General features: G+C 43.0%; 1 protein-coding gene across 5 annotated transcripts in view; it reads left to right on the top strand.

The window, feature by feature from the left end:
* Nucleotides 1-23,358, top strand: part of MBNL2 (muscleblind like splicing regulator 2) — a 154,239-nt gene that overhangs the window by 6,306 nt on the left and 124,575 nt on the right. Inside the window, exon 2 of one of the 5 annotated variants that reach the window (XM_087865038.1) lies at nt 13,152-13,260. The exons of the other annotated variants lie outside the window; for them this stretch is intronic. The gene's annotated coding sequence lies outside the window, so the exon portion shown is untranslated. The remainder of the gene's footprint in view (nt 1-13,151; nt 13,261-23,358) is intronic. 5 annotated transcript variants of the gene reach the window in all.

Raw genomic sequence — 23,358 nt, 5'->3', positions numbered from 1 at the left:
ATTCGGGAAGGTAGCACTCTGTTTGGGCTGGAGTAGCAGACAACTTTATAGAGGACAACATACTTCCTGTAGCTCTGGGCGGATATATTTTGTCCAGATCAGTGGTTCTAAAGGGGGATGTCTACACCCCAAGCCAAGGTAGGGCAAGATTATTCACTAGGTGAGGAATAGCTGAACTTGCATCTTATACATTATTTAGCTTATCCTTTTAAAATGTCAGTTTTCATGTTTGATAATGTATGTAACATGTTAGTATTGTTATGCACGTATAATATTCATAAATAAATAACAACCTTGTAACAGTTGTTCCTGCTCCAAAGTACCTTTCTGATAGGGGAGATATTTTCAAAAAAGTTTGGGGAGGATGGTAGTCAAAATCAGAGAAGGGAAGTCATCTCTGGAAGGAGGAACAGCATGACACAATGTAGGGGCCAGTGTGGAAACTTGTCTTTGGAGAACAGGGATTAAATTTTGGGGAGCAGTAGGAAATAAGGTTAGTGGGGAAGTCAGAATATAGAAGACCTGAAGCACTATGAGGAGTTTAATTTTGTTACCTGTAACATCACATTTAATGCTTTAGAAGTGTTCAGTTATGACTTGTAAGATAGAGGTTTGAACATTTGTAACAAGTGATGCCACTGGCCAAAAAAAAAAAAAAGGCACTATTCTAGGTATGATGTAGGAAAGAGTTGGACTAGACTAGCAGTGTGAGGGTGGAGGAGAAAGGGCAAATCCAAAAGGTGTCTTGAAGGGAAAGTAACAGAAGCTAGTGAGAGCTTAGAAGAGCCAAAATGACACTGGCGGTTTCTATCAGGAGAAATATCAATGGAACCCTAATAGAAAATCAGGGTAGATGAGAAAAGGGACCAACCAATAGGAATGAGGTGGAGGAATGGAAAGAGGTGATGAATTTTGAGTTCTGGTCATGGTGCTTTAGCTAATGATGGGTCGTCCGAGTGGGCTATCCCGTAGACATTTGACAGTGTGGGAATGAAGAACAGCTTAGATGTGAGGTTTCAGATGTAAATTGAGACATATCTGTGTTGAAATCATAATTGAGGCCATGGGTGCTCGTAACCTTCAGGACAAAGGGACTGTAACTGGAGACTGGCAGATGACCAAGGGTGAGCCATGGGGGAGGACTGCAGAGGCCTAGAAGAGAATAGGAGCTAGCAAAGAATCAAGAAAATAAATGCCCACAAAGGAGCAGAACTGCCAGCCAAAAAAATGAGTACAAAGACTCTTAAGCACCGTACTGCAGTCCCTGTCGCTCCGCGGGATGACATAGCAGCCTCTCACACCATATTGTCCTACTGCAGTGGCTTTACCCTCTCTAGCCGTTTGAAGGCAAATACTGGTTCACTGTAATGCTGAGAGTCACAGAATATTGGGTGGAGGAGGCACCTGGGGGACTCAGTCAGTAAAGCGCCCGACCCGTTTTCGGCTCAGGTCATGAACGCGGGTGTGTGGGATCGAGCTCGGCATTGGGCTCTGCACTCAGTGCGGAGTCCGCTTGTCCCTTGCCCTCTGTTCGTCCTCCTCCTGTCCTCTCCCTCTCTCTCTCTCAAATAAATAAATCTTTTTAAAAAAGAATACTGGATGGATAGGGAGATCATCATAGCTGTGTTTTTCATAGATACAGTTGACTTTTGGAAAAAGTAGGTTTTCAGTAATAACCACAAGAAAACACATAAAACTAGCAATTATCGAGACTTAGCACCTGTATCTTGAAATACACATTTTGGGGTGGTGTTATTGGTTAGGACGGTAATTCCAGAGTGATTGGGGATTTCCCTGGACACTGGTCATCCTATTCTCACAGACCCAGAGGTCCATTTATTCGCGAATCTAGCAGGTCTCTGCTGAACCCAGCGGTAAGGACTGCTCAGAAAAATGAGAAAGCACTCGAAGGAGCAAATGGTTGTTGTCCTCATACCTACAGTGTGTGCACCGCAGAGCGCTTCTCAAATCGCCACGTGCCTAGGGCAGCACCTGGGGATCTTACTAAAAATGTAGATTCTGATTCGGTAGATTTGGAGTGGGGCCTGAGACTGTGCATTTCTCACAAGCTTCCAGATGATGAACTCGCTGTTCATCCGCAAGGCTCTAGAACACAATGGCAGCTTTGCTAGCATCGATGAAGATGGCAGCCGACCACTGGGTCTGGCATGGTTTTAAAGGAGGGCTCTGCAGGGCTGGGGGCCATGACCTACCTCCTCAACACAGTAAGCCTTTCCAGGCTCTTTTCAGGCTCAGAGGGGGGTCAGGTTGAACTGACTTATCCCCTGGAGCCTTGCCCCAAAGCCTCTGTGGTCAAGGCAAAAGGCAGGGACTTGGACAGTTTCTAGCAGTTCTGAAGCTATGGGCAGTGGGCCTGCGGATGTCTCCCTGTGCTCGTGATGGCTGTCTTCTCTGTGGACAGAGACTCTTACCAATTCCCCAAGAGATTTGCTCACCGTCTCCAGGGAACGCCAGTGAGTTTGTTTACACATCTGTTCCAGAGACACTTCTCTTCTATGAAATCTGTGTGTTTGAAATCAACCTTAGACTCTGTTTCCTCTAGACAGTAGTCGGAATGGGGACCTGGGAGTCTGACATAGCCTCTCCAGGCCTCACACCCTCAGTGGATTAGCTCAGGGAACTCTGACAAGCTCATCATCTCCCTTAATGGTGCAGATAATACCTTTCTTTCCTCATGCTCTCCAAAGACTATGAAGAATAGAGAGGAAGGGTTGTTACATGCAGTTAAAGTTGCATTTGCTTCAAAATGCTAGTTTCAGCATTTTGCAATAGCAATGAAGACAGTTTTAGAAATGAAAGCTGTCTAATATGGTGGCTTAAGTGAAATGTCCAGGCCTGACTGTGGACAATTGTATATGTTGCTACAAGTTTTACACCTGGTTTTGTGTCCATCTGTCTTCCCTTCCTTGAGCACTTCATTTTCCTGTCTGTCCCGCCTGTGGCCCCGCTTTCCTGGCCCAGGAGTGGAGCTAAACTGATTTAGAGGAAGTCTTCCCTGCCCAGATGCCCTCTTACTTCACACACAGATGGCCAGTGTTTTTATGCATTTTTAATTTACCAGTAACCTTTTAGGAATGAAAGGAAACATGTGTCTCTTGAGTTTATTGAGTGCCTACTGTATGCCAAGGCCTCTGCTGAGAGCTTCAGGTACACGGACTCAGTTAAGCCTTTTTATAAAGAACAGGAATTCCAGGGAGGCTGAGGTACTCGCCAGGGTCAGCGAAACCCGTTGGTGGTCTCCAAACACCCAGGCTTTTTCCAATGGAGCTGTCTTGGGGCTTTGCTTTAGAGAAACTTCTCTGGCATCTGCACATACTACTGGCCGAACTCCCTCAACAGTGAGGGAGAACGCAGACAGCAATTGCTGGCATAACCGTGCAGGCCTGAGTTCGGGTTTAGCCAGGAGCAACTTCTCACAAAGGGACTGGGTCAGTCACCAGGGGGTGGCTAGAGCGTTCTCTCCGTTAGTTTCTCTCCATTAGTCGTTGTCATTAGTTGGCCTTTTCTTTACTCTTGAATCTGATCTGCATATGTATGTGTGTGTGTGTGTGTCTGTGTGTGTGTGTGTGTGTGTGTGTGTAAGAAGCTTAAAGACCTAACGACGTCAACTTATAGATACCCTAAATAGATACCATATGTAAGAGCCCATTATCGGCTGTGAGGCCTGTACAGAGGCGAGATGTGTTGTGTTGTGGCTTTGCGGTGCTCTGTGAGAATTCTTCAAAATCCCGTTTCCTGTCCACCGCCCTCCCTCTTCGTGTGCAGCGTTTTCTCGTACGTGTGTCGCCCAGCCTCCGCTGAGGCCCGGGGTGGCTGTGTCCAGCACGCCCCCTCCCCATCCCCTTGCCCCCCCCCCAGCCTGCTCCTGAGCGGGCCCATGGCGTCCTCTCTCCTGCTCTGCTCTCTGCCGAGGCTTCCCTGGCACCCATGCGAAAGGACCCACATAGATGCCCTCTGTTTCTGGGGTCCCCTTCACACCTGGCTCTGCGCTGGTAGAAAAGTCTATTTATTTGCCCCCCTTAGGAAGCCCATCATTCCAGCCCTAAAGTATCAGCTTCCTGGCAGCCACCACAAAGACCATCCCCTCAGGAAACAAAACAAACCCTATCTCTAGTTTCCCGGTTTCTTTTCTTTAAAGTTCCCTGTTGCAACTAGGCTGCAATTAAGAGTGAGGATCAAAGGGCCTCACTGCCTCTGTGGCTGCAGGGACCCAGGGAGAGCTTCGGGCTCCTTAACTCCTTACTCCCCGTGACCTGCTGCTCACCTGCACCTCCGTTCCTCTGAGGGTCAGGTGGCAGGAGGGGGGGCTTGGGGAGATGCGTCGGAGCCCACGGAGGAGCCCCTCACACACTCGAGGGTCTAATAGCCCCTCTTCCAGAGATCCACCCAACTGACAGAGCCCGTAAGATGCAAATCGGAGGGAATCCCAAATTGGGAGGAACTGGAGGGCTTATGTAGCGTAATTCACATCTACCCTCTGCCACAGCCCCCGCCAGCACGTTCTCAGGGGGCTTTTCCCCCTCTGTTGAGTGGACGATTGCTGCCTCAGAATGCTTTCAAACCATAACATTTTCTTGTAAAATTCATCCTTGTGCTGAAATGAAATGTGACTCCAGTGACTTTCACTCCCCAGGCTCATTTGGGCCCTTGGAGTGACCCAAATGCCTCTTCACAAATTAACAGATCGCAGTCCAGCTTCCTCTGATAGGAGCAGTTGGCAACTCCTTTATTTAGGCTATTATACTTTTATTTATGCAACTTAAGACACTCTGAGTGTCTCTTGTGGACCCGTATCGCTATCCTACTTGAACCTTGAGCCAGCGGTGATGGAGGGAGGGGTGGGGCTCTGTGCTCCCTGAGCTTTGTTTGGGCCTGGGCTCAGTGGGGAAGAGCCGAGGGGCGGAGGTGAAGTGAGGAGGGACAGACATCTTCCCCCGTGATGTGGAATGCTTTAAAATTGTCTTCAATCTCAACAATAGGCTGTAGACACCTTTGGAAGTATCTGGCAAGTTGTTAGACATTGACTTGCAAAACCCACAGGATGATTGACAGATTTAGACGGTTATATATGTACACAGGTAGAGAGAGAGATTAATAACAGATATAGATACATACAGATTTAGATTAATAAAAGTAGATAGAGACTTATACATCCAGATAAAGATAGGTACAGATTTAGATTAATATATTATGTTTTTAGATTGATATGTACACACAGATAGATATACAGATATATACAGTAATATACATATACACACAGCAACAGATATAGGTTAGTAGATACACAGATACAGATAGAGAATCCACACAATTTGAATACCACACTAAAGCAGCTTCCAGAGGTCAAGGACATATTTTAGGTGTTCTTTTGTTTTGTCGTTTCTGTTTTTCGGCTCCACAAAATGGCGATCACTTCAGCCGTGGCTCCCAGTCCGCCCGGGTTCCTCTGTGGCTCTCAACACAGTCCTCGGCGGCTTGGAGACGCATTCTGCCATCAGTAGATGCCAAGGTCACCGAAGGAACTAATTAATCCCGGCTCCAGTCAACAGCAGGCTACACTAACCTGTCCTCCTTCCTCGGAGAGGGAGAAACCAGGAAGGATTTTCTCCCTCAGTTCCGCCCGGGGCCCCTACTCAGGGCCACCCTGAGCAAACAAAGGGAGGGCTGGTCAACTATTTCCCGACTAGCTGGCCAGGTTTTCATCTAGAGAAAGCCTGTTCAAAGGCTCTCAAACTTGAGTTGAGACAAGCCTTCCAGTTTTTCTTAGGAAAATTCCCAGGTTGAAATTTAACCTAAAGATCCCCAGGCCCCCCTCTCTGCTTTTTTTTTTTTCTCTTTACTACTAGTTTTACTAATGTCCATAAACCCAGCCAGCACTCTCTTCCAAGCTGAAAATTTGCCTTTTTAATTAAAACTACAAATTTCCTAGCTGACCACGAAGGAGCATAAATTTCCCCCTCCCCCAGGTAAAATTTATGTCATATAACCCAGACCATGCTAAATAATTGATCAGAAAAAATAGTTGAGAGGAGGGATTATTTTTGGAAACACGGACAGCCAATAACCCATGGTAGGAAGTTGGAGAACGTTGCTGTTTAAAACATCGTGGAAACCAGAGTGAATATCAGTCTCCTTAGCCAGATACATGTCGGGTCTTGAGTTAATGGTTCTGCGCCTGTGGATTTTTATTTGATGTTCTGATCTCTTCCTTCCAGCCTGAACAATTAGTGCAGAGAGTCATGGGAAGCAGCGACATGGGGCTGTGTGCTTTGTCAACAGTACGGCGTCCCTGTCTTAGATCTGGTCAGTGCAGTTCTGTTTGAGCCCGTGCCCTCTGTGGCTCCTCCGAGGGCCCCCTGAAGCTGTCAAAGCAGGAGGGCCATTGGTATGGGAGTTGGTTTCCCTGTACAGTTTGGCAGAACCCAGCAAATTGTGGGGGTAGGTTTGTGACACTCTCCATCTTGCTCAGGGGCTAAAAACAGAAAAAAAAAAAACCCACCAAAATCAAAACCATATGTTCCATACAATATCAGGCTTCTAGAGAACACTGTGCTATTAAATAATCACCATCAACCTATCCACATATTTGAAGGTACGGGAATAGGAGCCGACCTTCTCTGGCCCCAGCTGAGACAGGCAGAGAAGGACGATTCTGTTCCCTTCCTTTCTCAAAATGGCATGTCGCTGGAGCTCTTTCAGCTCTGATGGGGGATGCAGAAAGAGACTGCATTTACTGACTTATTTCCCTTCTTCCCATCTTCCCTCTTCCCCTCACAGTTTCAGGATTGAAAATTAGAAACACTTTTCTCCTACACACAAAATCACTCACTCACACACACTTACACACGCACACACACACACACACACACGCACGCGCGCACACTTCTTCCCCCCTGCTTTGAAATGGCAGCTGTTACCAGCAAAGCCTTCTCAAAGAACACATTGCTGTCCTGGCCAGAACAGTCAAAGAGTTCATTTAAAATGTAGCCAGCTAGTGCCATGTATTAGCTAGTTCAAGAGAGGGGTCACCCTTTTGGGGAGAGGGGCTTCCGGGGTCCTGCTAAGAGGGCATTTCTCGGTCTGGGTGTGGGTCACCCAGATGTGTTCACTCTGAAAATCCAGTCAGCTGGACACTTCAGATGTGTGACCTTTCTGTTTCTAATAAAAAATTTAAAATGTGGCTGGCTACCCAGCACCGTCTCTGGTAAGATAAAGGGAAAGCGAGTCGGAAGGGGCCCCGTATCCTTTCTCCCTGCAGCCTCCCCTCCTGATCTGCGTCTCCCCTACTTTCTGGGCTCCAGCAGGGAGCAGTGGGGCTCCATTCCCCCTTAATGGCCAGCTCTGTGAAGCACCATCACATCCTACCCCCGGGGCCCGTGGCAAGTTAATGCTTCAAACTCAGACTTGAAAAGGAGATCATCAATGTTAAAGAAGAATGATAATAATAATGCCACTTTGTCCTGGGGTACAAAGCATGTCCTTTTCTCTCCCTGTGCTTATGTTTTATGTTTTATGTTTTACAAACACCTGCAAGTTTTGCTCTAAGTATTTGGGGAAGGGGGTTCTTTTTTATCCTGTTGGGCAAACAAGACTCATGGAGAGAAGGAACCACATGGGGACTGCAGATGACAGTACCCTTTGCCCTTTCTCGCCCTGTAACCTTAGATTCATGGGAGTCCATATAAGTCAAGGGAATGGAGGTCTCAAAAAAATAAATAAGGATGACTAATGATGGCAAGAATGTGAAGCTTGTGGGTTCTCAACAGGGATTTGACTTCTGGGTTCCCCAACTTCAGAGGAACAAAAGTCACCAAGTCACTTGGAACTTTGATCTCCTGGTTGGCTCAAGTCAAGAGGTTGGTGCCGCGTTTCAGGATTTCTGTGAAGATTTGGGGCAACAAGATACCGGAAATGCCCGGCACAAGTGAAAGCCCTTTGTCAATGGGAAGGGGCTGATTACTGTTCATTTCATCTTTACCTGTTCTGCCAGGGCAGATGCATTCTACTTGGTGACACTTTCTTGGCAACAGAAAAATTTGCAGGAAAAAATTAAAATACCGTGTGAAAGGTTGAGGAAGTATATCTTAATTTTTCCTCACTTCCTTTCCTCTTGTGGAATATATGCGCTGGTGGGACAGATAAGATGTATAAATAAACCACCATGCCACAAGGGAGGTATAAGTTTCCCTATCAGTAGATTCCTGCTGTCCTGGTGAGGCAGGGAGGTCTTCCTGGAGGAGACAGTCTCTGACATGGCCTGTGAAGGAAAGCAAGACCACAGTGCCTGCACTGGAGAGCACCCATGCAGGTTTCCCTGGAGCGTGGGGCAAAGTCTAGAGAGAACTCGTGGGGGCACAGTGGAAATGCTTCTGTCGAATATAGAGCTAGATGTACATTCGGGACTCATCCACAGAGGAGTGGGATTTGAAATCAGAAAGGAGTTTGAGACAGCTAAGGAAGCAAGTATGATCTAGCAAATGGTCGATGGCACAGCCTTGGGGAATGCTGACATTTTAGGGGATTTCCTAGGCACATTCCAATGGCACGGAAGCCCAGAGCAAAGAGCCTTGCAGAGACAGCAGGTGTTCCTTGGACATGTGTGTGGGCCTCAGGGCATCTCTTTTGATGCCTTTGGATCTGTGAGAAGGAAGCGATCATGCTATTTACTAGGTCCTAGTGATGTAATACAGATATGAGTATTCGGTTTTCCTAAAACCAAGTGATAATGGGAAAGAAAGAAAGTTCAGTGAAGACAAGGACTGAGCCTGGTACCTTGACCTTTGGGAGACATCTGGAGAGTGGTGGCTGGGAGGTCGAAGGGCAAGGTGCCAGGAGAGTGGAAGTGAGAACGTTCAGAGGGCGTGGAATATTTGGGGCAATCATAGGGATGATGGAGGGAAGCAAGAGGAACGGGGGCTAAGATGGGACTGTGTGGGATTGAGGAAGGGTTGGCTAGGTGGCGGAGAGCACCTGGTGCAGCTTCGAGCCCGAGGAGGCTGCTGGTGGGATGGGTGGTATAAAACCACCGGGTTTTTGAAGATTTGTAGAAACAGGTGTGATTCCGCTATAACAGGAAAGGTGAAAAGCATCCGATAAATTGGAAGGAAGGTGTAAGTTGAGGACTAAATGCTTCTCCAGAGAAACTTCCAGAAGCCTTTGCCTTGAAATGAATCCTTCTCTATTCAAAATAACTGTGATGGGGAGGCCAACATACTGCACCGATCCCCAATTATTAATTAGAGATCAGCTTTGCCTCACCGCAGGCTTCCCAATAATCCGGCGTCGGCTCCTGCTTCCTCAAGTGCTATACCAGTGTTGTTTGTTGTTCTTCTGTCTTTTTTATCATTTTCCTTAGCTCTTGCCCTCATTTCACTGGGGTCAGCAAAAGGCTAATCATGAGCCTAGCACTCTTCCCCTAAACATAATAATCTGCCAACATAGATGTCACAAATAAAGCCTCCTGATCATGGCAATCCCCCGTGCATTTTAAACTTGAACCTGGCAGGTAATAGATGCTCAGTAAATGTTCGTGGGGTGCAAAGGAATGATTGAAGTGTCTTACTACTGAGACAGGCATTTGTATAGATGATTATTAGCTACAAGTCATACTCACAGGAGCTCACAGTGCATCGTCCACCCAGAGGCACCCAGAAGTTTCTATTACAGATGAAGAGAGGGTGCATTCTTCCCCCAGAGACCGTACACATGTCTGTGCAGCTGTACTGTAGTGCTGAAGAAGGGCCGGGTAAGCCCCAGCCCCTTCAGCCAGGGTTCTTTTTGGCATTTAAACTCCAGAGAAGTTGGCTGATGAAGGCAGTGGGCAGTCAGAGACCAAGAGCAAAATGCCTCAAGTGGGGAGTGATTTGGAGCACGCTAAATTTTATAGGAAGTTTTAGTTGTTTAATTGCTGAGGACAGATGCTTTTGGTTATGTTCAGCTGCACGATGGGTATAGCACATCTCATGGAATGGATTGACCTATTTATTTACCCTTGAGGGCCGCTTGAAAACTAAGTGAAAGACAAGTATGCCCGCAGTCAAGGCCAGAATGTGCTCTTACAGCCCCTGGGACAAGGTCATGCTGCTCTACTCCGTTCTCTGCCACACCCAACTCCAACCCCTGGAAGAAGAAAGAAGCTGTGGTTTCCTTCCCAACCCATTTCAAAGACCTTACCAGTGACTCCAAACACTGTTTTTGGCTGGTCACAAACTCTGGGGAAGCTTCTTAAAAAAAGCAGGCGACAGACTCTTAGGCCGCGGCCCCTGAGATTCTCATTTGGGATGTGTGGGACAGCGCCAAGGAATCCACATTTGTGGCAGAAACAGAGCGATTTGAACACAAATGATTATAGACCTCTGGGCACACAGGTTAAGAGAGAGTTTAAACCCTGCATTCAAATTCCGGCTGCGCCACAGACTAGATGAGCCATTTCAGACAAATTTTAACATGTACTTGCATCTCAATTAAAAAAAAATGTCCTTAATAATGCCCACTTCTCTGGGTGATGATTAGGATTAAAAGAGATCACCTATGCCAAGAACTCTCTATCCTGCACAGAATAAACAACATATAATGCTTGGATATATTTCTTTGGGTGCACATGAGCTACCGTGAACAATCCCCAATGAATACTGCAGCCCTTCGCAACAATTCCACAAGGAGTAGGGACTCCAACACGACTATTTCTGCAATTTCTTACAGTCGTCTTATCACTCACAGAGCTGTCACTGGTTTTGCCACAAAACGCAAGAAGGATATTGTACAAAATAATCTTATGCCAGACTTTTGGGAACACTTATATTTGGTAGAGGTGGAAAGACAGTGGAGCACGTCTCCCAGACCAGAGGAATGCAGTCGCTTTTGAAAACAGGAGGACTGGGCACGTTTGGAAAGCTGCATACAGTGCATGTGTGTAAATGGAGCACTTGACCCAACTCCATGACAGCCCATGCCTTGAGCTGTTTTGGCACAGATAAAATTGATTCTGTCCCCACCCGGGCCGTTTTTAGGTCATTCAAGCAGATGGTAACTGGCTTACATTGGGACCAAACTCCTGAACTTAAACTTTTGGAAATGAATGAATAAATGAATGAATTTCCTCCAGGGCCAAGAAACACTCCTGACATCTGCCAGTTCGTTCTGACCTTCTGGTCCCTGGGGGAAAGGTTGGCCCTTTGTGGCTTAGAGAATGAATAAGCAAGGATTGCTCCAAGGTGTTTCCTGCAACCATGCGCTCCTTCCTTCCTGGATGTAGTGACCCAGGTGCCTGTGTTGGGAGACTCCATATGTCCTTTTCCTCCCTCCGAGAACCCCTCAACTGCAAAGATATTTTCACAAGTTAGGTGCTGGCTGGTGCTCCGGGTCATGAGATTTGGGTCACACACACACACAGGAAAGAAGTGTGGTATGGAGTCCATTTATTTGATCAGGACCCAGGGAGAAATAAGGACAGAAAAGTGAAAAAAGAAATACAAAAATAGAGGAGAGAGTACAAAGAGAAATTTATGATACTCTGGGATAGAAAAGTCTCAGTTTCAGCTTTCAGTTGGGAAAGATTTCTAAATGTTTCCAAATCAAAGTATATCTGCAAATCTGCAAATCCATTGTGAATCGTTTTCAAAATGCTCATTCCCTCCATTCAGAGAGCACTGATGAAAACCCAACTGTGTGCCTGTTCGCTGATGCTACGTAAGGCGAGCAAAAACAAAGCTGATTGGTAGCCAGCAATCACAGTGAGGAGTGAGGACACGTGTGCACGCACATAGGTGCACACTGCAAAAGCCAGCGAGGACCCCCGGGATGAACCCTGCTTAGAATGGGGGCCCCAGACACTTAATGCTTCGTGGAAGGCGGGAGGGAGGGAGAGGCCATCGGAGTGCGGCCAGTTGGGCCTGACTCCCGTTGGAGTGGGTCTTGAATGGAGAAGGATGCCTGGATTTAGACAACTGCCAAGGGGAGCGGAAGACATCCCGTATCAAAGGAAACTGTTCAAACAAAAGCCAATAGGAGGAAATGAGCTCGTATTGTGTGCACACATGGGGTTCCACAGAAAGGAAATTGCCTGATTCAGGACACTTCCGATGCCTCCTGAAGCCAGCTACAAGGAAAGGCTGGGCCTGTGTTCTCACAACCTGGAGAAAGTGTCCTCCTCACCCCAGGGCTGGTTGCGGTGCAACTGGTCAGATTTTAGCAAAACTACGTACATTCTTAGACTTCCAGAAACTTCGAATACAAGATGTGTCCTTGGGAACCCAAAAGGCAATTCCTTGTGCTCTACCTTGTGCTTTATGGCCTTTGGATCTAGGAAAAAGTGGAGAGCAGGCACTGGGCTCAAAGGTTCTGGTCTCTTTATGGGTGAAGCTCCCTCATTTTTCAGGTTCCATCAGCCAGCTGAGGCATGACCTGTGCCTGCCTGGCAGGGCCATGTCCCTTCGGGGCCCTTTCTTGGCTTCCTGGGGTGGGCCAGGCCTACTGGGAGGAGGCTCCGTGATGGTCTCAGAGCCATGTTATGTGCGGGCCGCTCGGCCAGACAGCAGTGGTGTTCACAGCTTTGCTACCTGCCAGCCTCTACCCAAAACACAATCCTGACCGTAAGCTTTTGATTCTCTGGGGTACAGCCTGGTGCTGCCTGGTGCCCCATTGGGAACACAGAAACAGGCATGACATTGCCAGTCCCCAAGGACCTTAGGGACTAGAAGAAGAGCATTCATTTCAGTAAACACCATAAGAAATAGGAATTTCCCTGGCCCCACAAGCCCCTGGGGTGGTGGTGGGGGAGGGGCGCCTATGATTTGTTAAAAAGCCTAGAATGAGCAGGGCTTGTGGGTTTTTTTTTTCCCCTCTCTCTTTTGTGTTGCCTGATTGACAGTTTGAGTACAGTTAAGCTTGGATCTGTGGGGATGCTACTATGAGTGGCATGTATCATGGAGTCCTTTCCACTGACGTCATCCTCAGAAAGTGGCGCCCGCAGACGGCAAAATGCAGGACCAAGGAGGGCTCCACGCTGGTCGTGGGGCCCAGCAGTAGGCTCCCCGTGAAGGAGCCTCCCTCGTGCTCTTTCTCCCTCTGCCTCTGCCTGGACCCCCAGAGCTATGGCATGTCTCAGGTGTCCTCCGTCCGTCCTTCCCCAGGTGACTGTCTGCAGCAGCGACCAGTGGCCGGCGTGTGCAGTGGACGTAGGAGACAAAGTTGATCACAAGACTGTGCTCTCTGAACACATCAGGTTCCACTGTGGTTTAGGTAGATAGATTTTCAGTTTACTCAGGGGGATGAAAAATTAGGGTCCTTAAATCATGTTCTAGACAGACACAACAGCAACAAGGTCAACTCCAAGGACATGAGAACTAGAGAGAGGGGGGCGCAGTGGGCCGGGAGGGTGACAGTGGCTCTCCAGGGCAGTGGAGATGCACCAAGGGCAGCAAGCAAAGAAAGGCGAGAAGGGTGTCACAGTCTTCTTCTAATTAGCATGTTCCTTCTAATTAGGGGCTTCTGAGGCTTATCAAGCCTGATCTATAAACTTAAACTAGTAGGCAGTTAGGGGTCTTTTTGTTTTCTTTTTTTCTTTCTTTCTTTCTTTTTTTCTTTTTTTTTTTTTTTTTTTTTTTGCTTCTTTCCTCCCTACCCTTCAAGGGGAAAACACATGAATTAAGATTTAATTTGCCAGCAAACAGCATAATATGAATGCACAGAAACAAAACTATTTTACTCAGCATGGATTAGGCTGGATATTTAGGGAGATTTTCATCCTCCAGCATAGATCTTGTTTTGTTATCATTCATCAGAAGCTGCAAGAAAAAAAAGAGTAGAGTAAAAAACTTGTCCGAAGATTCCTCCTTGTTCTCCTCACATCTCTGGCTCCCACAGCATCAAAAAGGCAGGAGCAGGAACCACACCCTTCTCTTGGCCACGGCGCGGACAGTATTTTGCCCTCCCCGCTGGCTAAAAATGACAAAATAAAAACACAATTCATCTCACATGACATTGGATAATGGTGGTTTCAAAATTCCTCATACTTTAAACAGGATTAGGTCATAGAAATGCCTGTAAAATTCCAATGTGATTATTTAGTTATGTGTAGTTTGTTGCAAATATTACCACACGCCCCGAGAAAAACCCCACTTGTAAAGATCTTTGAAACGAATTTAAGTTTCCTTGCATGATTTTTTTAGCTGTCTAAAAGACACGGGCTGTAAATTTGAAAGCAACAAATTGAAGGATATCAGGAGGAAAAGGAGGCCAGTACCCCAATAACACTGCTGAACAGATCAGGATCAGGAAAGCTAAGAAAAATCTGGAAACTAATAGAGATAAGTCAACTTACATTCAGGATGGTCCCACAAACCATTGATGTTCACCAAGAACCCTGAAACTTTGGCTCTTTCATGTATTAACGGCCCTTTTGTGTCATTGTTTTACAATGTAGACCAGCTGATAATGCGCCTTGTTCCTCATTGACTTTGCAATCTCATTCTTTGCCACAAATATAATGGCCTGTTTGTTTTGCTGCTGGTGCACACTGGCCAAAGAATCAGACATTTGTTTTACAGTGCTTGTTTTGAAGAAATCAGTTCTGGGTACATCTTTACACTGCCCATAAAAACAGAGGCTTATCTGGGTGAAAGATACCCCAGGTCTGCCCTGGGGTAGGCATCCATGCTTCCACTACTATAGAAAACGAAAATGAAATAGAATAAAACTCCATTTCAAACTAATTACTAAAGAGCCTGAATTATAGACTGTTCATGAAGATGTACACTTTTATTAATTATAACAACATACAGCAATTTGAACTGGCCAAGAGTATTTCTCATAATGGCTCTTAAGAAGTTCTTATTAATGAAGAGATAAGAACGATTTCTAAGTAGTATTACAGGTATTTATATCTAAATGAATGGTAATGAAATGCCTAAGAAGTTTGGTCTCATAAGTAGGGTAAATAATCCCATTAGAATGATGTTAAGACTGTTAATTTATTCAGCAAGCACACCCCCACGGCCCCCTTTTTTCATAAGCAATTCAAAGGTAACCTTTAGCCTAGTCTCGGGGTGGTTTCGACTCACAAGGGAACTCTGATCAGTTGGTGGTGGCTGCCTGCCTGGAAAATTGTTTTGAGAAATTTTCCAGTGCCAAGTCTAGATTCATAGGGAGAAAGTACCAGGATTGATTAGTCATGCCTGCTGTGGACAGGCAAGGTGGGAATAGGGGAACTGAGTGATGTCCATTTGCTACCCTTGGCTGGGCGGTTCAAAAGTGCTCAGCAGTTGGTGTTGTCACAGAATCATCTCCAGAATAGACTGCAAACGGGTAGTAACTTCAGTGATGCTGGTAACAGTTTCTAGGTAGCTCCAAAATCTGGCATTTTAAAGTTCTTTCCACAAGAATAATAGCCATTGAACTCCCTTAATTCACTTAAACCCTAAGTGAGAAAAGTACATTGAATTTACTAAAAGTAGCTATGTGAATGCATTTTTATTTTTTAAGTTTGAAGGACAGAATTATTTTTGCGACCCTTCTTTCTATTAAATATGTATTTGGGGAATGGAGTGCAGGGTGCTGTTGTACGGGAATGAGCCCTTTGAAATGGTATTTTGATATTTTGTTTTAATTTCATGTATAGTCATTACAGCTTTTGGAAAGAAAGTGAGAAAGTGCTTATTTCCCTTCACTAAAACAAATCTGAAACTCAGGGCCAGATCCACAGAGTACCACAGTTTTCTTTTATTTCTAAGTTAAATGACAAATAAATAGGACAGAGGAAGGGAACTCTTTTTAAAAAAGCACCGGCTTTAAAATGTTCTAGGCACCTTGACAATTGTTTTCAAAATATTAAAAAGATTTTTTTCTAACTTAATGCTCCCAACTTCCCTGAGAGATATGGAATATTGTCCCATTTTATAAATAAGAAGAATGAGGTCTAGGAAGGTTAGACTGTTAGGTCAATATGGAGCTTAAATTGGAACCAGCTTCTAAAGCAGGCTGACATTTCTGTGTGGAGTTCAGAATTTAAACATAAGCCACTTGTGTCAACTTTTAAACAGGACTTTTGCAGGGACATTTTATGTATTGACTAATAATTCTAGAACTTTAGCATCTTAAGAGTCCTCAATAAATTTTGGCTTTACTGTTTGTCTCCCTCCCTCCACCTTCCCCTCCCCCCCTTTCTCTCCCTCTCTCTCCTTCTCTCTCACTCTCTCCTTCTTTCTCTCTCTCGTGCACATATACTGTATATAGGTATGTGTATCTATATAGAGTGAATGCTCATTGAACTTCAAATGTTTATTGCAAGCCACTTTGCCTTTTTATTAAAAAAAACCCCACAAATGCCTACTTTTTATGTTAGAAAATTATCTAAACCTAGAAAGGGTAAATTTTTATAGGAGGATAAAGAGTGTAAAGTATACAATAAAATCAGCAGTGTGTGTGAGAAACCAGAATATCATCCTGACATTTTATACAGTATGTAAATTGCAGTTCTAATCCAGAGGAAGTCTGCTTTTAGTTAAGCGCTGTGAATAAACTCCTGTTTCTAAAATTCTCCATCTCTCTTTTGGTGGGAGGGGGCAGCATGGGGTTGGCGGTAGAGAGAAACTTCTTTTTTTCCTTTCGTTCTTTTTTCTCTGAGAAGGCTTTTTATTAATTTCTTTTGCTGAATTTTTGACCCTGTAAAGAAAAAGAGGGCTATTGTACCAAACCACACAACGGGACGGGCTCCCCCAGAAGGGATTTTTCCTTCCTGCTGAAGGACACAGATACCAGCTTTTTTTATGCTGGTTACAGTCAGCTTTATCGCAAAGCCAGTAGATTTTCTTAATATACTTATTACTGTTCTGTAAATAGCACGGGGGCAATCATGAATGAGAATCACTTGCAGGGTTGGAATGAGACTGATACTGGTAATCTTGGGGAGAAAGTGTTGAGTAGCCTCAGTAATGAAAGTAGTCATTGGAATTCTTTCTTACTGAGCAAGCTGAGAGTCTCTGCACCAATCCTTTGCGCACCCATTGTCTACCTCTGAAATTTATTGAGATACTCATGCTGGAAGCACTTCATTCACTGTCTAAAATTCGCCATAAATGCCAGGTGATAATATTAATGATCATAATTATATTAAAATTTTTAATTAAGACATGAAGAGAGCTCTAAGATTGCCCACCATGTTTCTTTAAAAAGATGATTCATTAAAAACTGCAGTACACTTTGTTTGTTTCTTCATGTCCAAGAATATTCGGAGGAACGGGCATCTCAGTCCTGGGTATATGTGAATCCCATAAAAGCCATCAGAGAACAGGCTGAGACTGTTTTTTCTTTAAAATGGTGTGCTAGCCTGATTTTTTAAAATTCTGAATTGTCCTTTGATTCCCTTTGAAAGAGGGACAGGAGAAGGGATATTTCCTAAGATCTAGGACAGCTTTTAATTCTAGAAGAATGTTACTATAATCCTTCTCAGAGCTCTCCGGGAAGGCGTCATTTCTCTCCTGTTTCTCTTGCTTACTGGCTGAATTTAATGCTACGATCTGGGACACTAATGTGTGGATTCAAACGTAAAGTGTTGTGGTGATTGAGGCAGTGGTACTGTGTATACGAAAACGGCTTAGAACTCTAGATGTTTTTAGTTCATTCATTAGTCAGCTAAAAAAAAAAAAAGAGAAAAGCAGAGTGGCTGGAAGATTACAGTGTCACCTACTCTATATTTGAATCACATTTTGATTGGGTGGTTATTATTTGTGTCTTAAACAATTTATAAGCAGTTAATATTTGAATCTGCAGACTGATTACTCTACCTGTGATTTTTACCCTGAAACATAGGTAAACCCAAATCTTGAAAACATTTAGTCTGCGTCAGAGCCTACAGGGCATATCCTTCATTATACTTTTTAAACCTAAAATAATTTGTCATCAGACAATCTCATTCTAGTTCACTGTTTCGATGTTGCACTAGAAACAGTGTTTCTTGGCAAATATTCCTTCCCATATTTATTAGTAGTCCCGGATTTAACATGTAATTATTTACTCATAGCATAACAATTTACTTTTCATAATATTTCATAGACGTGTTTGAGGCTCTTGTACATGGTTGAATAGTTTAGCTGATTAAAGCAAGAGACAATGATTACGGGTTGCTGATACCGTGGACTCGTGCTTCATCCCAAGCTGTAGCCAACCCTTCTAAAAATACGTGCTCTGAGTCCCCAAAGGGATCAAGCCGTAGCATAATATCTTTAACCTTGTAAAATATGAAAGGAACTCTATGTTCACTATAACTGTTAAGAATAATAAAATCCAGATAATGTTTTGTTTTTTCTTAGAATTCCCCCTTTTATTCTGAAATCCTATAAAACCAAAGGAGGTGAAGAGAAGGTGGAGCTGTACCCTCACTGTGATGTTAAAACTGTCTCATTTGGTGCCTCAGTGGTTAATTTTACATTAATTATGTTTTATTATTAGAAGAAATAATAAGGAGTTATAATTTAACATTTTTATGCCAAGTTCTATGAAAAGTGTTATGCAAATTTTACTATATTAGGAAGCTACAATTTGCAAGCCATTGTCACTGTGTTCATTCTTTTATTTAATCTCTTTTCTTAAAAGTTGGCCAGCCCCCTACCACAACCTACTCACTGTGAGTTTGAATTACTCAAATTAACATCAAGTTGTTTAAATATTAAACCGTATTTTATTTGTGACTTGTTTCTCAGTCACACTTATCATTGTAATTTCTGCCGAGCAACCTGGACAACAGACCATGATATGCAATATGCTTATTGTATCAACTAAGTGGGCGAAGTTCACATCAATGAAAATGTGTCCAAACTTAGCAAAATAATGTGATTTTCCTAGTTCACTACTTTTCTTGCATTTTAGGTTGCTTGTCTGTAAAGTATATTCACATTTTATAAATGACTTTCATTTTGGGTGGTTTAGTCTGGAAAGCATATTCACATTTTATAAATAATCGTCCCCAGATCTTTGTGACATTTGACCTATTGTTCAGTTTTAAATGAGGAAATGACATGGTTGCAAGCATAAAAGCCCAGGGGGCATTTTTAGAATTTTCTGAATGTTTTTTTTGTTTCATTTTATTTTCTGATGATAAAATACTTGCTTCCTGAAGAAAAGATACAAAATATTTACTATCACATGGTAAGCATTTGGATCTGACATTCTACATTTTCAGAATTTAAGAGACGCTTAGTATCTAATAATAAGAACATACAGTAATTTATTTAGCCTTTCCTGTCACTTAACATTGACATTGGTTCTAATTTTTTATTTTCATAAATTATGCTGTGATTAATATCCTGATACATAAGTATCTAATCCCCTACCTGATTTTTTTCTGGTAGGATATATGCCTCAAAGTGGGATTCCTAGGCACTGTATATTTTTTGACCCCTTGAATATTGGAGAATTCTTTTCATTTTCATGTAGGAAATATGTGACAGAGTATGTTATTGGAGTAATAATTTCCCTCAACATTCTATAGATATTTTTCTATTGGCTTTTAATATTTTATACTGAAAAAGAGAAGCCAATACTTTTTTTTTAAGATTTTATCTATTTATGTGTGTGTGAGAGAGGAAAGGGGGGAGGGGCAGAAGGGGAGAGCATTTCAAGCTGAGTGTGGAGCCCAACTCAGGGCTTGATCCCAGGACCCCCAGATCATGACTTAAGCAGAAATCAAGAGCTGGTTGCTCAACTGACTGAGCCACCCACGCACCCTCTATAGACATTTTTCTATTGGCTTTTAATGTTTTGTGCTGCAAGAGAGAAGCCAATCAATTTGCTTGTAGTTAACCATTTTTGGGCAGAGGGGCTAAATCATTTTAGAAACTTTCCCTTGTCTTAGTGATTACTAGAATGTTCTAGGTTCTCAGAGCTTTTCGTTGGCTTTGCCTAGGACATGGAAGTCTCTTCTTTCTTGGCTCCCTTTGCACTTCCCCCAATTTTCTGGTCTATATCTTTTAATTCTGCTATTTCATCTGTTCTTTTATTTTTATCTCTCCAGGGACGTGAGTCATTCTTCATTCAGCTTTTTGTTTTCTGACCTCTGTGTCTGTGAGCGGCTCTTGGATTATTTCAACTTCTTTTTCCTTTTTCTCTATGTTGTATAAATATGCCTCAAGTGTCTTCTCTATCTCAGTGACTCCATTTTGTACACCGACATTGCTCTTTATTGCATAAAATTAAGGTTTTAATTCTGCTACTGAAATGGTGGTTTCCTCACTTTCCTTTCTGATGCCATCCAGGCACCTGCCTCTTTCAGTCCCTTTTCAGTTTGGTCTCTATCTCTTCTTACCGTCCTAACTTTCCTGTCTCAAAGTTTATGAAGGAAGGATGCACTTTCCTGAATTTTATCAAAAATGCAGAACAAGATGCTATCTTAAAATTTCTTTGTTTTCGTTTATGATAAACCTTGAGCTCTCCATCTTGACCTCCTCCTCCTCCTCCTCCTCCTCCTCCTCCTCCTCCTCCTCCTCCTCCTCCTTTTAATTTACAAAATCTTTCCGCTGGTGTCATAGTGGATCTTAATTGCATGTGTAAGTGTGTGTTTGTTTGTTTGTTTTTATTGGAAAGAGGCCTGTCCAGGCTTGGTTCTTTTTATTCAAGATAGGGCACAGAAATCTTCTTCTAGCTCCCCACTTGCCACCTGACTATCAGTAGAATCATCTGCCCAGATAGGTGACAGAGGATTCCTTGGTGTAAGTTTGATCGTGTTCAGTGGTGTAGCTCGCTCGGTGTAGCCGGGAGGGAATTCCAGCCAGGGGGTACCCGGTGCGGGTGTGTCCTCTCTGCTTCAGCTTCTTGCCCTAGGGATTGCTACTCTCCACCCAGCGAGTCCTCTGCTTAGCCTTCATGCCAAGTATTCAACGCAGCCAAGCCTCCTTGCGGTTGCCTTTCCCACAGCACAAGGGACACAAACCATTGCACTTTCAGGTTCGTGTAGCTACTTGGCGAAATGTTGGATTTTTCAGTACAACTAGCAGCAACAGAGACTTCAAAACATGTAACTGACACAGTTTCTCTATTTCTAGCACTCTTCAAGTTTTCTCTTGCCATATTTTTATCAACCTGTAGTTATTTCACTGGGGCTGTGGGCGGGGGAGTTAGGTAGCTCCTTGTGCTCAAGGTGACATTGTTCCAAGAGGTCAGAAGTGTTCTGTTAAAATGTATCGAAGTCATTAAAACTGGATTGATCTTTCTGTTGCTTGTGTTGTTTTTTATTCTCGGCAAGACTTACATGCCTCTTATCAAAGATTCACCGATATATTCTTTTGCCCTTTTGTGGAGTATCTTTTTAACCAAATCAACATGTAATTTATTTTGGTGAATAGTACAGGTTGAGTTAATAAATTCAATAAATTCAATCAATTTATTCTCCATTTCCCCCCCAATTTTCCTAAACAATCTTATTGAATATGACATGCTTTCTCTGGGGTGCCTGAGTGGCTCAGTCTGTTAAGCATCTGCCTTTGCCTCAGGTCATGATCTCAGGGTCCTGGGATCAAGGCCTGAGTCAGGCTCCCTGCTCAGCAAGGAGTCTGCTTGTCCCTCTTCCTCTGCCCCTCCTCCCTACTCCTGCTCTCTCTCTCTCTCTCAAAATGGATAAGTAAAATCTTAAAAAAAAAAAAAGCAAACAAACCATGCTTTTTCCATGTTCGTACTTATTATCTTGGATTCTGAGTTCTCGGGTATACTGACATCCCTTTCAAGATGCTTTTAGTCAATTGCATTGACTTGCCTCTGTATTCCTCAGCAGTAACAAACAGTTTTAATTGTTTTTGATTGATAGTACATGTATCCATCTACTAAGGTCGATCTCATATATTATGATTCTTTTTATGAAATTTATGTTCTGTCCTCATCTATTTCTTCATCCAGAAAAATCTCAAAATCATTAAGTTCGTTCCCATACTGAAAACAGCCTCCTCCAACAAGAACAAAATATCCTTTTGAGACTTTATTAAAACTGTGTTGAATCCATAAATTAATTTGGCAAGAACTAATACTTTTAAATGATAGCAATGTTAACCTAGAACTATCTTTCAGTTTTTTTTCAAATGATACTTTATATCTTCAGGTAAAGTTCATTAATTTCTTTGTCCAAAACATTTTCAGTAACATTATTGCCAATTGTTTTATATTTTATGTAGGTATTATGAGTGATATATTTTCTACTATATATTCTACCTGATTATTGCTAGAAAACAAGAAAACTGTTGGTTCCATTTAACTTTATTTAGTTATCTCATTTCTGGCAGCTTAACGGAGCTCACTTTTTCCTTGTGAGATTTAAATTTAATTCTCTTGAATTTTCTTAGTCTATGATCATTTCAAATGAAGATAATGACAACATTTTCTCCTCTTTCTCAACAGTTATACCAGATATTTCTCTTACATATTAATGTATTGGCTGCACTATTTCTTGACTTTTTAAAAAATTTGAACAGCTGATCTTCTGAAAATTCTCAAAAATAAATGGTCAGTGGCAGAGGCTTCTCTATATTTTATATCCTGCCATGAATGCAAGTTTCCCCAGGGAATTTTAAACTAATTATAGCACCCAGCCATAGATGTTTCATCTTGCTAACTGAAATCCAAGACACTTAAGTATCTCATAAATATTAGTTTTATGATATTAAAAAATGCAGGGTGGTACGTTTAGACTGATGGCACATTAGTTTCCTGCTTCCTAGAAAATACAAGTTTGAAATATAAATTTAAAATAAAGACAGCCAGTGATTTTTCTTTGCTTTTTCCCATCCATCCACCCATCCATCCATTTATCTACTCAACAAATATTTCTTGAGCCCTGCGCTTAAAGCAAAAGAATGATGACATCTAGTCCCCACCGTATAGAATCTCAGCTTACACTTACTAGGGGTGCATAGTTCTGCTCACATAACTGCTCCCAAAAATGTTCATGGCTTGATTAAATGATATCAAATGAGTACTTACATACTTATTAAGTTATTAGTACACTAATTATTTGCTTATGAGCTAAAACTTGATCCTTGGAAAAACAGACATTTGTGACATGTGAGTAAAACCAACTATCGCTTGGGGATCCTGTTCGTTCATTACTAGAGGGCTTCCCTTTCTGCCTGTCCAGGTCTTTTTTTTTTTTTTTTCCTGAATTGAGGAAAGTCTGCAGCGATACAGGTGAATGTGAGAAAAGTAAACATGTTTCAAGTTTTTTGGTTTTCACATTCATCAAAAAAAAAATCCTTTAGTAATCCTCCCTTTGTAAACTGGTGATGCACAAAAATTTTATAGTAACACCATACCTATTTTTAATACTTATTGCAGAAGTTACTGTGTAATGTTCTGTGGAAGCTT

The sequence above is a fragment of the Ursus americanus genome, chromosome 10 (genome assembly GCF_024610735.1).
Source record: "Ursus americanus isolate L20-20 chromosome 10, mUrsAme1.1.p, whole genome shotgun sequence".
NCBI lineage: Eukaryota > Metazoa > Chordata > Mammalia > Carnivora > Ursidae > Ursus > Ursus americanus.
The sequence above is the reverse complement of the archived record's forward strand: the minus strand, read 5'-3'. Positions and strand labels throughout refer to the sequence as shown.